The following is an 18,318-nucleotide window of genomic DNA, read 5'->3' as shown; positions in this document are numbered from 1 at the left end:
GTGTGTCCTTAACAAATGTAAAAGAAGGGTGGCTATGATGAAGAGAAAGAAAAGTGATTCCAGCCTTTCTGTGCCGGGTAGTGGGAATATCATCATCTATTTTGTTTACACTTAGGGAAATAGAGAATTTAGGAAATACTTGTTAACTTGGGCTGTGAATGATCTATTTGGCATGATATGTGGATCAAATTAATCTTGATAACGGCCAAATCATCTTTTGGTCTGTATACATGGATTTAGGAAGATGCTTGCTTTCTCTGAGCCTAGTTATTTAGTTCCATGTTTTCCAGACCCAAACATGGCAGCCTGGGGCAGCCTGTGGAAACAGAGGTAAAACTGGCAGAATTAATGCATTTTGATAATCCAAATTATTTTGGAAGTTATTTGTAAGCCTGACTTTATTTTTATACTCTGAAAGAGTAAGAACTTCTTGCAAGGACTTGGATATTTTAAGGAAGTTATGCTGTTTTTGTTTTTGGGATAAGAATCTATTCTGTTTTCAGATTTCTGTGTATCCTCATTCCATGCCGAGAGAAACTGTTGCAGATGTGGTGACTTCATTCTGAGTTCAGTTTTAGGCCCCAAATTGAGCTGAAATAAATGATGACGCAAGTCACATAAACTGCATCTCCAAGCACACTAGTTTTTTCCCTTTCAAAATATCCCTAGGCACCAGTTCACATTATAAACTAATGACCTGAAAAAATTCCTCCTACAGCACAAAGAGTTGTGAGTGCAAAAATATGCCTTAAATCAGTAAGTGTCCTTTTTTACCCCTGAAACATTTAAATACCTTCTGAGAAACCAAATAGGACTTAGGGTCGGGCCTACTAGTTGAATGATAGACAGCAGAATTGATCAAAGTCAATGTGGTTAGTTCTGTTTGATGGAAGACATGAAAGCTATTTCTTCAAAGTTTTCTCCTTCTTTCTAGCCCTTCATTTGTCTTAGTGTATTTGGTTATTTTGCTGATATGAAGTGGAATCTTTTCTTTGTTAAAGTGGTTATCCCCACATATACTTATGTACATTTCTTTAGTAAGTTTAGTTTCTCAAGTACATTACCATTTCCACTGATTGACTGTTCTATTTATTTTTATAATAGTTATATGCCAGAATGGCTTATGGGATTCATTTTCTTTCCAAGAGTGTTAAAGGGGTCAGTAATCCTATTAAAAATATTTCCCTGGAAAAAATTAAACTATAGCCTTATTGAAAAAATTCACATTACTGCTTCAGATGCTTGGAAAACAGTTGGAAACTCTGTAGCGTATATTGTAGCATAACTCTCACTGCAGTACCTGTGTGTTGACCGTGTTTTGCAGTCTTTTTTAAAAAGCAGCTCTGGTTTTAATAATCATGGTGTATAGTTGATGATAAATCTAGTGTTTTACCAGAATGTTTAGAGACATATAACTTACTAGTTTTAAGCAGACATTTATAAATGAACTCTCAATAGTGTCATCAGTTCAAGAAAGTAAGACTGAGTTTGATTTGTATTAGAAAATGAGCACACAGATGTTGCTCTTGTTCATTATTAGTGAAGACATGACTACATTTTTGACGTTGTGGATAAAGATAAGAGGCTGACTTTCAATCTTTGGTATTTGTTTCTGTGTGCATATAATTAATTTATACTAGGCTATTTGTCTAAAGGAAAAAAAATGCTTCTTCCTCCTTATCTGTTCCATTTCCATCATTTTTTTAGGTTACAGAAGCACAGACGTAAATACTTATATTTGATTTTCTGTTAATGCATTCACTCATTTATTCACTCAGGAACCCTCTGAGTATCTTGTTATGATCTGAGTGTCTTGTTTTAGATGCTAAGAATTCAAAAATAAAGATATAGTTTGTGTCCTCAAGCACTCAGTCTCACACACACGTAACACACGCACACGTCACACACACAGACACCATTATTGTTCTGATTTTGTGCTTTAGGAAATGATTAATTTCCATTAAGGTTGTCAGTTTTACCAACTTCAGCTTAAAATGCTTTGGAAATTGAAATGAATCTACTGTGATTTTATGACTCTTAGATAAGACTTTGTTTTCCATTCTCTCATTTCATTCTTAAAATACCTAGGATCCAGATTTCCAAGTGCTTCTACCAGTTGCTACATCACCATATAATAACAGCTTTTCACTCACTGCCGTATATATCTACTTTAACCTATTATGTTGAGATCAAAGATTTTGTTTCTGTTTTTTTGATGTGTAATTTTGTTTCTTATTTTCTTTATGCCGTTCTCATTTCTCTTTCAATACTTTGTTCTTTTGGCTTTTTATTGTTCTTTCAACATATGCTTGAAAAAAATTCCTGTCAACTCAACGTCCTTTTCTCCCTTTATACTTGTTAATAGTTGAATTAAATTCCCCCTTTGGTAGAACACTGTGTGCCTGAACGTTCTGGACAAATGGCTATGCCTGTGGCTTTGTCATCTGGAGGTAGTCTGGTCTTTGTCCCAAACTCTTAGTTTCAAAACCTCTAAATAGGTTTAAGTTTTTCTTGGGTTTTAATAATCTTAATAATCATGAGAGAGTTTGACCTTATCTTCTTGATGAGCAGCTAACATTTATTAAGTACTAGGTATTATGCTTAGCACTTTACCTGGGTCATCTCAATCTTTGTAATAACCTAGTGAATTACTTTTTTTACATTTTAATTTTTATTATTTTTACTGTGCTCAGCTTACAACTTATTTTATTATTCTCAACTTACAAATGAGGAAACCAAGGCTTAAGATTAAGTAAATTGCTCTTATGGACTAAATTGTGTCCCTTCAATATTTATCTGTTGCAGCCCTAACCGGCAAGGCGACGGTGTTTGGAGACAGGGCCTTTTAAGAGGTAATTAAGATTAAATGAAGTCATAAGGGTGGGGTCCTAATTCATTCTGACTGGCGTCCTCATAAGAAGAGACACTAGGGATGCCTGTCCACAGAGAAAAGACCACAGGAGGACACAACGAGAAGGCAGCCATTTGCAAGCTAAGGTGAGGGGCCTCAGGAGACACCAGACCTGCCCGCACCTTGATCTCGGACTTCTAGGCTCCAGAAGCGTGAGAAAATAGATTTGTGTTGTTTCGGCCACCTAGCCTGTGGTATTCTGTTGTGGCAACCCTAACGGAACTGCCTGAGGTCACATAGCTAGTTAGTGATGGCACTGGATTTTGGGCCCCGTCATTGTGGCTCCAGGGCTCATATCCTGAACCATTTTGCCTTTCTGCCTTCCATACGGCATTGGGCAGTTCTCGAGATCTGGGAGTCACTGGCATGTGGATAACGTGAGCCATAGGAATGGCTGTGCTACCTCAAAATATAATATTCTGTCTTCTCCAGAGTTTAAGCTCCACGAGGGCTGGTTGCTTGGGGGTTTTGTTCACCGTTATTATTCTAGTGTCTAAAGAAGGGCCTGGGGGCTTCCTAGGTGGCGCAGTGGTTAAGAATCCGCCTGCCAATGCAGAGGACACGGGTTTGATCCCTGCTCCAGGAAGATCCCACATGCCGCGGAGCAACTAAGCCCGTGCGCCAAAAAAAAAAAAAAAAAGAATAAAAAGGGAGAAATATTAAAAAAAAAAATAATAAAGAAGGGCCTGGTCATGTAGAAAAAGTGATGCTTAATAAATATTTGTTGAATAAATGAGACAAAAAGAAAATCAGAGAATACGAGATGTCAGAAAGACAGGTAAGAGGGCCTGAGACCAAACCCTAAGGAATGTCCACATTTAATGGCTAGGCACAGGAAGAAGAGCCTGCCAAAGGATGCCCTGATGTCATGATGCCCTGAGTTTGGATTTGATATACTAGCTAATTGGGGACCATAGTAGAATTTCAGTACACACACACACACACACACACACACACACACACACACACTGCAGATGATTTTGAGAAGTAGAGGCGAAGAAGGAGAGAAGCAACTAGAGTCAGCGAGACTAGCTTAGCTAGGAGGCTGAGCAGAAACGCATATATGGTGGTACAGACTCCACTAGGGCCATGCAGAAGGAAATGGAAAGGAAAGAGGGCCGATGAGACCCCGCAAGCGAGGGAGTGACAGTACTTGGTAACAGGTGACTGACAGAGGGTTAGGGGAGAAGAAACAGTCAAAGATGAGATCCCGAGGCCCACCGACGGCAAGTGACTTGTTCAAAGTTCTCATTTCAGGAGCCTTTTACTTTTTTCCTTACTGAGCGAATGTTCTGTCAAGAGCTTGGAATCTTGGGCTGGGATTTGGTTTACACTTCTGGACTGATAAATTTTGAGTTGTCAGTTCAGCCAAAGGAATATCAGCACTCACACTTGACAACTTCTGAAAAATGTAATTAAAAATGAAACTGGTGACAGCACATAAAACAACACATTTCCGAAGTTGACATATCATTTTGGTCCCCAAAGCTATTTTGAAATTGAGTGTTAGAAATGCATCTTTAAACTTCCAAAGGGGGACAAAGAGTCTTTTCCCCATCTGAAGAATGAATTTAAAATCTGCTGTAGAAAAATACCGCAGAGAAAAATAGAGAAAGCAGCTGGCCCGCTCACCAATTTCAGAGCAGGAAAGGAATTTCAGTAGAGCATAAAAGCAGTTTTCTCTCATAAAAGAAAACACAACAACAAAAAATAATCCTTGCTGTGTAGCCTTTTGCAGTTGTTTTCTGTCGCGTATTAGCTAGAGACCAGCGGGCTTAGCATTGTTTTGATACCCTTACAACTGGCAGATTGCCTGCCAGCGGAAGTTGCAAACAAACTGACCAGCTTTATGCTTCCAGGTGGCACTTAAGCTGTTGTTATCAGTCATTTAACTCCCTACTGAATATTGAGTGGTGTTTTTAGTTCACAGGCCATTTGCAGTGTCTTTCTGTTTCCTTTTTTACATTAGCCACATTAAGAAAAAAAGGCAACTTGGGAAGCACTTTTGCACACATGAGTTTAACAGTATAAAGTGCACTATTGGAAATAGCACAGCAAGTAGTAATAAACTTGGTTTAACTTAAGACATAGACCACTGGAATGTTAAATTCAAGAGAAATTTGTAGAAAGCATCATATGAGGACTTGCTAATAAAAGCAATTAGGCAATTAAAAAAAACCCCACCTAATTAATCTGGCGTCCCAAGGGAGAGAATAAGGAAGCAGCGTGATTGATTGATCGACTGATTGATTTTTTGTTTTTGTTTTTGGTATTGCTGAAACGACTGAAAGGAGAAGAAAAAAAGCTCATGGTTTTATATTGATCGTACATTTAGTAGCTATCTGTATGTGGCTTATTTATCACAGTATAACAGCAAATATCACATAGAACACTGCAGGAGAAGAAACTATTGGAAGCAGTGAACTGCTTTACAGCAGAGTCCTATGGAAGAAGCAGCATCAGCTGTTTAACCTGTTCTTTCTCTTTGGGGGAACATCTGCAAACTGAAATTAAGCAATTTTCATTTGTTTCTCTATTTCTTTTGTCATCACTAAATCACTTCACTTAGGGAACAAATTGACAAATTATGAAACACAGAAAACTGCTGGTTCAGTTGCAGAAAGAAATTCCCTGCCCCCCCCCCCAAATTATGATGGATTTTGAACTGATCAAGCCATTTTGTTTTAGATATATTAGCATAAATCTTCAGCTGCAGTTGTTACAATTCATATTCATTCTACACATGAATATTTGGTCCATAGATAGTCATTTGTTTTCTCTGTCTGCTGTAGTTTAGGTGTAATTGGATAAGGAAAGAAAGTGTATTTGAGTATTTACAACATTTTGAATTACAATCACTACATTTATTTTCTGCAGTGTTTTTAACACATATTTCCTTACAATGAATATCTTTTCTAGTGTGTTTTCTCAGTAAAACACACATAAGATATTACGTGAAGTTTTAAATTTGGCTTATGTCCAAATGAATCGTTTTCTCTATAACTTTGCAACACACACACATCTACATATATATTATATAGTATATTTTATGTGTACATATAAATTAGAGAGGTGAACTTTCTTAGGCAAATGAAATTTTGAACTTGTACAAAACATAAGCAAAGAATTACTGGTGTAGCCAAAGAAACTTTTAAGATGGCTACTGTCAACCTTTAGCCAATTTAAACAATATTAAGGGTATGCACATTTGTTTCATATGCATTTTTCTTTAACTTGTGACATTATTTTTACTCACTGCTGTCAATGTGTTGTTATACTTGATGGAAAAGAGTAAATTACTGGGCTTGAAGCTAAGGTGGTTATAAGACTGTGTCCTTTGATTCAGTGAATGAGTACGTATTCACGTCTGAATGGTTTTAGCACAATGTTCTTTCAACCATAGAACGATAATATTTTCTTTGAAATGGTCGGCTAAACCCAAAGGTATACAAATAGGAAATTTTATTGTAACCAAACTCGTATCTTCCTTATACGAAAATCAAACCACAGCCAGTCTAGTATGAGATTGTTTTCTGTCTTATTTCCTTCCTATCTGGATTCATTCCAGATGGGATGGATTAACGTGGATGCTAGTTAGCTCACTCTTTTTTGCAGCCCATTGCTCCCTTAGCACAGCCAGGAACCATTGCACCATTTTCACATACTTTCTGGACTTAGCCTGCCTTTGTATTCGTTTTTGTAGTGTGCAAATCGCTGATTAGAAAAAAGGGACTGTGAATCAAGTACCATTTTTCCCCCCACCTTCTCCTAATTGGGCTTTGTGTGACTTATAGCCAGCCATCTAATTTCTGGGTATTGGGCTTAGTCCCTCATTATAGTGTCAGTCCAGTTCTTCTTGCTAATATTGAGGTCATTTCTGTGTTGACTGTGTTCCTGCTGTATTTCAGGCATTGAGCTATAAGTCGAATGAGACAGAAATCTGTTGTTCTTATTTATTTCTGTATGCTGGGTGTGCCAGATGCTCTAGACATGTGAAGGCACAGTAGCAATCTATATGTTTGTAGACTGTACTGTTACAGGTTGATTGGTGAGGCAATACTAACTACCGTTTATGTAGTGCTGGTAAAACAATATCCAGAATATTGCCTTTGGTTTCGGAGTCTCAATTTTAGATTGAATAAACACTTAATATGAGTTAAGAAAAGAGCAATAAGAATGCTTAGAGTAGTGGATTTTGACTTTTTCTTCTTTTTTACTTAAAGTTTTTTTTTTTTTTTTTTTTTTTTTTTTAACACATTCAAGGCATGTCTTGGAGCTTGAAGTACTCTGAAAAAAAAAAACAAGGGAGTGTGAAAGATGTATAATTTAAGTCTGTTCTTGCATTACTCTCATATGCCATTGTATGAATCCTGTATTATTACAAATTTGTACAGAAGAGGTTATTCTATCTCATAAAGTTTGAAAACTTCTAGGAAGCATTTCTTTATAAAGAGGAAAAAAAATTACTCCAACTCTCTCCAACCTATGTGAGTAAAAGAGGTTGTCTTAAGTATATGCATCTTTGCATAGGCAGGCAGAAAGGCATGATCTCAGTGTGAAGGGAAATGTCTTAGGTTGGAGGGATTTAGTTTTATGAGGAATTTAGTATACTTCCCTTATGTTTCTTATTTTATTGTGGCAGAACCAGTGTAATGGAAAGAATGCCATTCTAGTATGGAATTCAGAAGACCTGGTCCAGGCATTTATTAATTCTTTGAGACTGCAGACATGCCACTTACTCTCTCAGAATCTGTAAATCAGGGCTAATTCTGTCTGCTTGGTGTCTTGATGAAATATACACGAAGGTACTTGGTAAGTTTTAAAGATTTACTCAATTGTTATGACTATGGGGACTATTTATGATATAGAAGAGGAACATCAAGGTTAAATATTAAAGAAACCTTGATTATACAATATAAAAATACTGTAGACAGTATTTTACATTTTTATAAAATTTTATATATTTTGGTAGAGTTTTCCGTACCTCTTTATTGAAGTAGTTAAAACCAACTATGTGTAGTGTCTGTGTATAGTGTGTATTATATAGTGTAACACTATACAATGCAGGAATAATCCTACACTGGCCTCTGGTGGATGGACTAAATAATATGTCTACACATAACCTTCAGGCAAAGGTATTTATGTGCTTTGACCAAGATGAGGTATTAGAAACTTCTTTTTAATTCTTAATTTTTAGATTCTGCTCCACAGAATCTAAAAATTGGGACTCTTACCTTAAGTATATGTAAAGATCATCTGGGAGATGCATATTAAAATGCAGGTTCCTGGGGATCAGTCCCCCAATTCTGAATTACTAGTTCTAGTGTGCAGCCCAGGAACCTTGACTTTCAGACCAGCTTTGAGAAACACACTAAATGAAATTAAAGAAGGGTGTGGCAAGGTGGATGAATGAATGACTCAAAATTCTGTGCTTTTGTGTGTATAGTATTTCTCTAAGGAGTAAGTTTCATAGCTTTCATGAAATTGTCCACATTCTTCACCCAAAGTGTAAGAACAATTATTTTACTTTAAATATAACTTTTTGTTTAATGTCATGATTTTATATTATTTAAAAGATACTTTGACAGTGAAAAAGCGTGACAGGTTACAGGAATGATTTTTAAACTTTTTTTAAAATTTAAGTATAGTTGATTTACAATGTTGTATTAATTTCTGCTGCACAGCAGTGACTCAGTTATACACATATATACATTATTTTTATATTCTTTTCCATTATGGTTTATCCCAGGATACCGAATATAGTTCCCTGTGCTATACAGTAGGACCTTGTTGTTTATCCATTCTATATATACTAGTTTGCGTCTACTAACCCCAGACTCCCAGTCCATCCCTCCCCCTTACGGCTCTCCCTTGGTAACCACAAGTCTGTTCTCTATGTTTGTGAGTCTGTTTCTGTTTTGCAGATAGGTTCATTTGTGCCATATTTTAGATTCCACATATAAGTGATATCATTTGGTATTTGTCTTTCTGTTTCTGACTTACTTCACTTAGTGTGAAAATCTCTAGTTGCAAAAAATATGGAACACTTCACGCATTTGCGTGACATGCTTGCGCAGGGGCCATGGTAATCTTCTCTGTATTGTTCCAATTTTAGTATCTGTGCTACCAAAGCAAAGCTCTACAGGAATGGTTTTACCTTGATGTTGCTAATCTCTGATACAGAGGCTAGCATATAATAGTTTACAGAATTTTAGGGTGGGCTTTAGTTCAACACATATTCTGTCCCAAGTCTGAAGGATTGTAGTGCATGTGTCTGTAGGCCAGAGTTACCCATCACAGGGAAATCTGTCTACTTCTGTTGTTGCCAGAAGAGTATTTGAGTATTTTGCTATTAGCAAGTGCACAGGCAAGAGACTTGGGAGACCACCTGAGCTACGAAGGCATCTTGTTGCATGTACTTCTAGGAAATGCTCCTCCAATAATGTTGTGCTTTTGGTAACTTTTCTGCTCTATATTTCATACATGAGGGTACTTGGTAAGTTTAAATTAAGTGTAAAATTTTATGATTGGAGTAACTATGATTTAAAAGAGGGACCTCAAAATTAAGTATTAAAGGAAACTTGAGTCTAAAATATTAAAAAATATAAATGTAAAATATCATATATGTATATTTTTCTTCAATATTTCCAGGAAAGACTTCTTAAGAAGGAAAGAGATACATGTAGGTATTCTCCCTGGATTGAGGGTTGGATGAAAATGCTTTTCACCTCTACAAATGAATGTTTTTTTTTTTTTGCTCATGGTAGCAAAATTAGGAAATACAGAGAGGCACCAAAACATATGCACATACACATACACAGCAAAACGAAAAACATACTCTCTCTACAGCAGTAACATTTTTATCTACTCTGTGGCCACTCAGAATGAAGATTACTTTCCCATTCTCACAGCCATTTGGCTAAGTATGTGCTAATAAGAAGTAAGGGGGCGCTCAACGGGAGGGAAGTCCAAAAGGGCGGGGATATATGTATGTGTATGGCTGATTCATTTTATTGTGCAGTGGAGGCTAACACAACATTGTAAGCAAGCATACTCCCATAAAAATTAAAAAAAAAAAAAAAAGTAAAGGGAACTGATGTGTGTAACTTCTGGGTCATATCCTTAAGAAATGTGCCTGGGCTCTTTTTATTTCGTTTCCGTGGCTGGAACCCACAGGTGGAAGCCATGCGCTGAGGATCGCAGAGCACCCCACCAGCCTGGGTCCCTGGGTCGTCTCATGGAACAGAGCCTCCTACCTGCCCCAAACTGTTAACACGAGAGAGAAATAAAATTCGTGTTGCAGCTGCTCTATTTTGGTGCCTCCTCAATATAGTAGCTCAAACCATCCTTCACTAGTAACAGGGGGAAACAGATATCCATGCTTTCTTCTTCTCTTTCTTCGTCCTCTTGCTTGGAGCGAGGGTGTGGTGGTGCTTCGTGCTGAATCACGTGGAGAAGGGTGGTGCCTTAGGAGTGGCAGAGCAGAAGGACAGAAGGAGCCTGGGCTCCAGGATGACTTTGTGGCGCATAACAACCATATTAGCCCAGAGTTATCTACACCTGTACTATTGCATGAGTGAGAAATAAACTTCTGTCTTGTTTAACCGATTGTTACTTTGGGTATCTGTTTCATGTAGGCAAACCTATATCCAATTAACTAATTAATAAAACCATAATCCTGTGTTTTGGAGATAAACCATGGGTGTATTATACATCCTTCCTGAATTTTTCTGTTGATTAATTTCTGCATATGAATACAGTTATTAGTTAAGAATATGGCCTTGGCGACAACCAGGATTTGAACCTAAGCTCTGCTACTTCCCAGTCAGGTGGTCTTAGGAAAGTTAGTTAATATCTCTGAGCTCTAGTAATGTTATCTGTAAAAGGGATGCATAGGCTTTACTTCATAGGCTTACTCTTAAGATTAAGTGCTTATACATATATAAAACACACATACACATAGATGTTTATTTATGTCAACAGTACCTGAATTATAGTAAAGGCTCAACCTAATAGTTTCATTCATTTATACATTCAGCAAATTTATAATTATTTTGTAAAAGCATAACCGTACAATACATACTCTTTTCATAGCTCGCTTTTTCACATAATGTTATTGTTATGAACATCTTTCCATGTCGGTCAATATGGTTATTTAATAGTATTTTTCATGACTGCATTGTATGTAATCGTATGGACGGCCGTAATTTATTCAGCCATTCTTTTTGTCAGACACTTATATCCAATTTTTTGCTTCTATAGATGTTATATTGCACGTCCTCACTCATACAGTTAATGCTTATTTGAACACCTAGTATGTGCCAAGTACTGTTGACAGAAGTGAACGAAAGAGACAAAGGTTACCTTCCGGGAATTTGCATCCTGTAAGGGGGAGATAGACAACAAACAACAAACACGATAAGTAAGAAAAACATCTGTGTTAGAAAATAGTAACTTGTCTGGGAAAGAAAAAGAATCCTGAGCAGAGAATGGAGGGTCACGAGTGCTGGTAGCGGGAGTGTAGGGCTGCAGTTTTATGTCGGGTGATTTGGTTAGGCCTCCATGGGAAGGTAAAATCTGAATGAGGATTGGAAGGAAGTGAGGGAGTGAAGCCTCCAGAGACTTGAGGGAAAAGCATTTGAGGCCAAGGGAACAACTAGCGCAGAGGCCTAGTGACAGCAGTGCCCGGCCTGGCTGAGGAATAATGAGGAGGCCAGAGTGACCTGAGTGGCGTGAGCAGGGGTGAGAGGAGGAGGGGCGGAGGTCACGGGGTGTGGAGGTGGGGGCGGATGAGGCATGGATAGCCCTGTAGGTCCTTGTCATGACTTTGGCCGTGTTAGTAGTTGTGTTAGATTTTTGGTAGCTACATTTTTGCACCCTTCTTATTTATGGCCTTTGGATAAATTTTTACACATGGAAATGCTGGTTCAAAGATATGCAAAAATGTAGGGCCTTGATTAAGTAAAAATTTTCAAGGAAATAGATCAGACATTTTTGGCTTTGTAGTGAAATCTTTGCCTACATACTTTATTTTTTTTGGATGAATTCTTAGACATGGGAATGCTGGCTGAAAGATATGCAAAATGTTATGCCTTTGCGTGAGTAAAGGTTTTAAGGGGATAGATTCTGTGTCTCATAGGCAGAGGTTATGTCCTTTAACTTTCTCAACTCCCAGTCTTCCAGCCTAGCATGGTGGGAAGCACACGGTGAACTCCCTGGGTGAGGTGCAGTGGGCCAGTCTGCCTTCCAGTCTTAACCCTTACAGGTCCTTGGGAATGGGAAACAGTTTCCCTTTCAGGAACTGTGAGTAAGTTTCTGATGGAGAAGTCCCTATTGTCCTTAGGCTTACATTTTAGTGGGAAGAGATAGATCATGGACAATTAAGAAAAGTAATTGCAGATGATTTCAGATACATTTGAAGAAGAAAACAAGATCACGTTTCTAAGGCTGTGACCACGTGAGATGAAAAGATGATCAGAGAGTTGTTGCTTCAATTAATACATGCATTTTCCCCCTTGTCGGGGAGTGGAGGGAAGCTGGAACTCTGTGGTTGGCCTTTGTTTTGATTTCAACATGTTGTGGCGCTGCATGGAAATGGATTAGTGATGGTGCTCTTTGGGTCACTCTCAGTATTAGAATCAAGGGGGTACCAAATGTGGAAACAATCCAAATGTCCATTAACTGGTGAATGGAAAAATAGAATGTGGTCTATCCAGATAATGGAATAGTTTGACAATAAGAAGGAGTGAAATACTAATATATACTACAATGTGGATGACCCTCAAAGAGGTCATGCTAAGTAGAGAGGTCAGGTACAAAAAACCACGTACCATGTGATTGTGTTTATATGGAATGTGTAGGAAAGGCAAATCTGTAGCTGTCAAAAGTAGGTTAGTGGTTGCCTGTGTTTGGCAGTAGGAATGGGGAGGGGCTGCGGGTGAGTCCTTGGGACTTTTGAGGGTGATGGAAATGATCTCAAAATGTAATTGTGGTGATGGTTGGACAGCTCTATATATTTATTAAAAATTATTGAATTGTACACTTAAGTGAATTCTGTAAATATACCTCAATAAAGCTATGGAGAGGTGGAGCTCCTATTCACAGATACCTAGATCCCTACCTGAGATCTTCACTGGATGAGCAGATAGCCTCGTGACTCTGGATTTGGCTGAAGAACTAGGAGGGTCCTGCTTGTCATAAATATTTCCTATTAAGAAACTAAAACATTTGTACACAGACTTGAAATTTTTAAGTGGATAAGGACAGTGATACGAAAAGAAACAAGATCCGACTTTGTGTAGACAGTGTTGCCAACAGGTGTCACCCTGTTAGGGGTTCTGGGAGCTCAGGGAAGCTGTGCTCAAATATGTTGCATCTGTTCCCATGCTGAGCCCGCTCCCTTCTGTGGCCTTGACTAAAGCAGTTGGGAAGTTGAGCTTGTCTTACGGGATGATACGTGTGACCTCTTTGTACCAAAGTGGAATCCATTTGACAGGTTGCAAGCATGCTGTAATATCTTCTGCCACCATCACAGAGATTTTTTTTTTTCAAGTTATCTGGGGCATGCCAAATTAAACTAAAAGCATAGTACAGATTGCCGTGGAAAGATAAGGTGAACATTCTGAGCTATCTAGAGGGAGGAAACGTAACCACTTGGAGCTAGTGTCTTCATTTCTGTTCTAGAAACACAGAAAGAACCCACTTTGTGAGCTCTTTTCTCTTTACTTAAATCCTTCGCCGAGGCTCCCTTTACTTCTCACCGGGATTACTACAGCAGTGCCGTACTTGCTAGTATGAAAGTATCTGAAGCACTCTGCTGCATTCTGTCCTTTTCATCTTCTTAGAGCACAGCTCTAGTTGTGACTCCTAAGGGCCTTGATAGAGTGCAGAGTTCTTGTCAAGCTCTGCCAGTAGCAGCCCTTCCACACACAGCTGAACGTGTGCTCCTGTCTTCCTGGAATACGTGGTGGTTCTTCCTCAGGCCCGGTGCATTCCCACCTTGGGGGCTTTGTTCGTGCAGTTTTCCCTTTGTGGGATACAGCCTCACAGGGCTTACCTGCTGAAATTGTCAGAGCCCAGCTCAGACGCCCCATTCCTATACGAAGAGTTTTGTGATTCTCCCAAACCAGTTATGATGTCACCCTCCTCCGATGTCGAGCTCCCTCACATCCTCTGCCTTGGTTGTGTTCTCTCTGGGTAGTTCGCGTCCCTGGCTTAATGTCTTAGTTGGTAGACTCTGTAAGGGCCGGGACTAGGTCTGGACCATCTTGGTCACTTTGCACATAGTTGATGCCCAGGATATAACCCGTGGGTTGAATGAACTGCATAACTCAACGACCACTCAGCGTTTCTTCCTGAGAATAAACTTACAGCCACTTTACACTCTCTTCACATTTTTTTCTCTCTCTAAGTGCCTAACACTGGACATTTCAAAAATGTCAACTTACTGCTATTGTGTGCCTCATCTTGGACTTTTGACACACTTTTTTTTTCCCCCCTTTCCTGAGCTAGGGTTGTGCATTTGTGTCTTGGCAGCTTGAGAGCTATGACTGTGAGTAATGAGTCAATTATCATCCAGCCTGGGGGAAAGCACAGTTACTCCTGACAGGCCAGGCCGAGGTAATCCTCGCCTCCTTGTGCCCTTTCCAGTGAAGAACGTAAAGCAGTTGGAATTCAGAGCCCTGCAAAGGGAATTTAGACAAAACCTTTGTCTGCTGAATTTAGCTTCTTTGGACTTATTCTGATTTATGATTGATCGGTTTTTAAATTGCTTATTTAATCCTAACGACTATCGCTCCAGGGGAGGCCAGATACCAAGGAGCACGTGGTGGGGAAGCAGTGGCGTGAAGTACTTTGGCCGGGTGAACGAAGAGCAGAGATCGTCCAGGGAAGCATTGCTGGAGGCGAGCAGCGTGATGTGAAAATCACCCTCCTGACTCTCAGAGTACCCAACCTTGTTAGAAGCATGACTGCTAGTCCCCTGTGCTCTTGGCAGGAGGCTTTTTGCAGCTACCCAATGTAGAATGCACAGAATGTCCCCCCCACGAATTTTTCTTTCCTCCTAGCAACACAGTCAGTATCTCTTCACGACCGAGAACATGCTCTTGATTTATAATGCTGCTGACCACGGTGCAGAAGAACAGACCCTCAGGGGTTGCTGGCAGGATTAGGTCATGAATTCTGATGTTGGTTGCGTTGATCTGTGAAAACTTTCCCGTAAGTGTAAACTTTCTTCTCAGCTCGTGGGCACTAGTCCGGCCTTTGAACGGATGAATTTGAATTTTTAAGAAGTTTCTTTCAACACTGAGTTCTCTGAAACTGATCGCTTTCATCTGGAAGATATACAATCAATTTATGATTGGTGTTTAATTTATCAAGGCATTAGTAGTTTCAACCTTTTCCAGGAGTGTAACCTTTTTCTTTGGCCTGAAATTAGACATTGGAGGTATAGTTGGTGGCCTTGTAAGGGAGATCTGTTGGAAGCTTGTCTGTGTGATATCAAAAGAAAATTGTAATTCCATTGCTTCAGAATAATGAAACCTTTAGAAAAAAAAAAAAAAAAAAAAACCTTTGTTTTCATGTATATTGAAGTTTTGACTTAGAAATGCCCAAAGAGATACTCTTTCAGGTCTCAGTAACCTACTTGTTCTCTGAAATATTGCTGTTAGATTTCCAAAGTGTATTATGTCTGACACTTATTTCAAAGCAAGAAACATTAGGGATAAGATGAAAGGGTAGAAAAGGACGCTGATGAGAAACAGAAACAGATGATGAGATGCACACTTGGGTGGCATGTTTGGCTTGCCACCAGGATAACTGGGAAGCAGCATCTGGTGCTCTAATCAGCCTTTAGCCCGCTTTGGACTCTGGGCTGTGCCAACATCTGCCATTTTGTCATTATCATATTGAAAAAGAACTTTTTTCCTATCTTATTCTGCCAAGAGGATTTTTTTTTTTTTTGCTGTTTTTTTAAAAAATGATAACAGCCTGTGTAAGAAGCACTTCTGGGTCTTTGGAGTGAAGTAGTACTTACTCTTGTGCAACTGTTTTCAAAGTTTAGCAAGGAGTCTTAAACTGTACATCCAGTCAGAGAGAGAACAAGTTCTTTTCTGAGTCTTTCAGTATTTTAAAAATGAAAGCTTTATGTTTACAAAAGGAAGAGGTTTTGAAGGAGTGAACAAGAAATTGTGTTAGATCTGAGACCTCAACAATCGTTCCACATCAGCATCAGAAGCTGGGACTTCATTATATTTCGCTCTTTATTTCGAAGGAGTTTCATCTGGTTATCTGTCAAATAACCTGGTGTTTTATTGGAAATGGCAGAGGAGTACGTTGAGTGATTATGAGAACAAACAGAACTTGTCCTTATGGAACATCTGTTCTTCCCAGACATCACTGTGCTTTTCAAGTATGTAAGTCAATAGATTATTACAGTAGTGTTGTGCTGGGTACATGGTATTTTCTCAGGAAATACTAGATTTAGGTTGTGCTAGACTTAAAGGATAAGCAAGGAGAACTGAAACTATTCCGCTTCTTATTAGAACAGGGCACTGAGGAACGGCAGGAAGCCACCGGAAGTCTTCTTGCCTCCAACTTTGATGACGTTTGAGGAACCCTGTCATCCCTCCTCACTCCTGTTTCCAAGCATCTCCATGCTATCTTGCTCCACCCTGCTACCACTGCTTATCTTTGCCCTAGGACTGATGACTTAGGGCATCGTTGAGGCTGTAAAAAGAAAGAAATCAGGGAGGATAAGTCCTAAGACCATTTCATCCTCACTTCGCTGGCCTTTCATCATGCTGATTACTCCAGCAGTGTTCTTACTCAGACCCTCAGCCTCTCCACCCCCAGCAGCCAAGGCGAGTGCTTCATATCAGAGTGTCCAGGGATTTGTTGAGGCACAAGGCCAGGGGTCACCTCTCCCAGTCCTAGCTAGACAGGAGTCATGGGTGCTGGTGCAGGAGAGAGAGCTGGCCTGAGCTGGTGTTACTTGCTAATAAAACCCTTTTAAAGAAGAAGTGGTATATTCAGTATTTGTGTTTTCCCTCTCTGGCTTATTGAGCTAATGCTGCATTATAGACTAGGTTACCTTGTCTCTGCTCCCCAACCCTATTTCTGTGTTAATGCCCTATAGACATCCCTCCAAGACTTAATTCTGCCAATGATGTGGTATTCAGAAGCGAACAAAGGATTCTGGCTGCCTGGCACCAGGCTGAGATCATTAGAACAAGGATCTCACTGACTTTGAAGCCATGCAGCCAACAGCTCAAGAGAAACAAACCTGGCCACTTTGGTGGGTCAGGCTGTTCTTGTTACCCCTTCAGTTAGACACCTGCCCAAGTTGCTCACAGATAAAACAAACCCGTGTCTCTGGAATCTTTTCGTGGTGGAGTGTCCTAAGGGGAGGGAAGAGGGTGCTGCAGTCTGACAGTAGATTGACTTCTGCCACTTGGCCTCTTGAACCCCTTAATCACTGTTCTACTGATCGTTGACATAGGTTCCTGTGTTTTACTACTGTCATTGGCAGCAAGCGAGTTCTAGTTTTGGTATGGGACGTGCACCCTGAGTTCTTCTTGTGCTGTTGTAAACTTTTCTTCTTTGTCTCCTTTCTGGGATTTTAAAATTTCTTTTTTTTCCTGCTTTATTCTTCTGTTCTCTAAAAACCCTTTCCCTTCGTTTACTGTATTATTCTAAGTTGCACAGCAGAGTGAGTGGTTAGGAAGTCCTAGGTTCACATCCCCCCTCTGCTTCTCACCAGGTGTGTAACCTTGTGCAAGTTACATAATCTCTCTGTAGACCTTGGTTTCTTCATCTGTAAAATGGGGATACTAACAGTAGGGTTGTTGTGAGGCATAAATAAGATTTATGAGATGCATATAAAAGAATCTCTGACACTCAAATAAGTGTTAACCGTGGGCTTCCCTGGTGGCGCAGTGGTTAAGAGTCCACCTGCCAGTACAGGGGACACAGGTTCGAGCCCTGGTCTGGGAAGATCCCACATACTCTGGAGCAACTAAGCCCATGCGCCACAACTACTGAGCCCACGAGCTGCAACTACTGAAGTCTGTGTGCCTAGAGCCCATGCTCCACAACGAGAAGCCACTGCAATGGGAAGCCTGCGCACTGCAATGAAGAGTAGCCCCCGCTCACCACAACTAGAGAAAGCCTGCACACAGCAACGAAGACCCAACACAGCAATAAATAAATAAATAAATAAATAAATAAAATAAATGAATAAAATAAAAAAGAAATCTTTAAAAAAATAAGTGCTAATCCTTGTTTCTCTTAATATTACTGCTAATATTAAAAATAATTTTAGGCTTAAACCATTACCCCGGTGTAATCGACTACCAGCTCTCTGCCTATCGCTGTGATCGCTCTCCCACATTTTAGCCTACATTTGCAGC

General features: G+C 39.5%; 1 protein-coding gene and 1 non-coding gene across 4 annotated transcripts in view; one reads left to right on the top strand and one right to left on the bottom strand.

The window, feature by feature from the left end:
• IFTAP (intraflagellar transport associated protein) overlaps positions 1–18,318 on the top strand; it is a 60,788-nt gene that overhangs the window by 17,603 nt on the left and 24,867 nt on the right. The gene's annotated exons all lie outside the window — the stretch shown is intronic.
• LOC130829627 (U6 spliceosomal RNA) lies at positions 8,944–9,046 on the bottom strand. The gene has a single exon (XR_009047640.1). It is a non-coding gene; the product is annotated as a U6 spliceosomal RNA (small nuclear RNA).

This window comes from Hippopotamus amphibius, chromosome 9 (genome assembly GCF_030028045.1).
Source record: "Hippopotamus amphibius kiboko isolate mHipAmp2 chromosome 9, mHipAmp2.hap2, whole genome shotgun sequence".
NCBI lineage: Eukaryota > Metazoa > Chordata > Mammalia > Artiodactyla > Hippopotamidae > Hippopotamus > Hippopotamus amphibius.
Note: the sequence above shows the minus strand (reverse complement) of the source record. Positions and strands in the feature narration are given on the sequence as shown.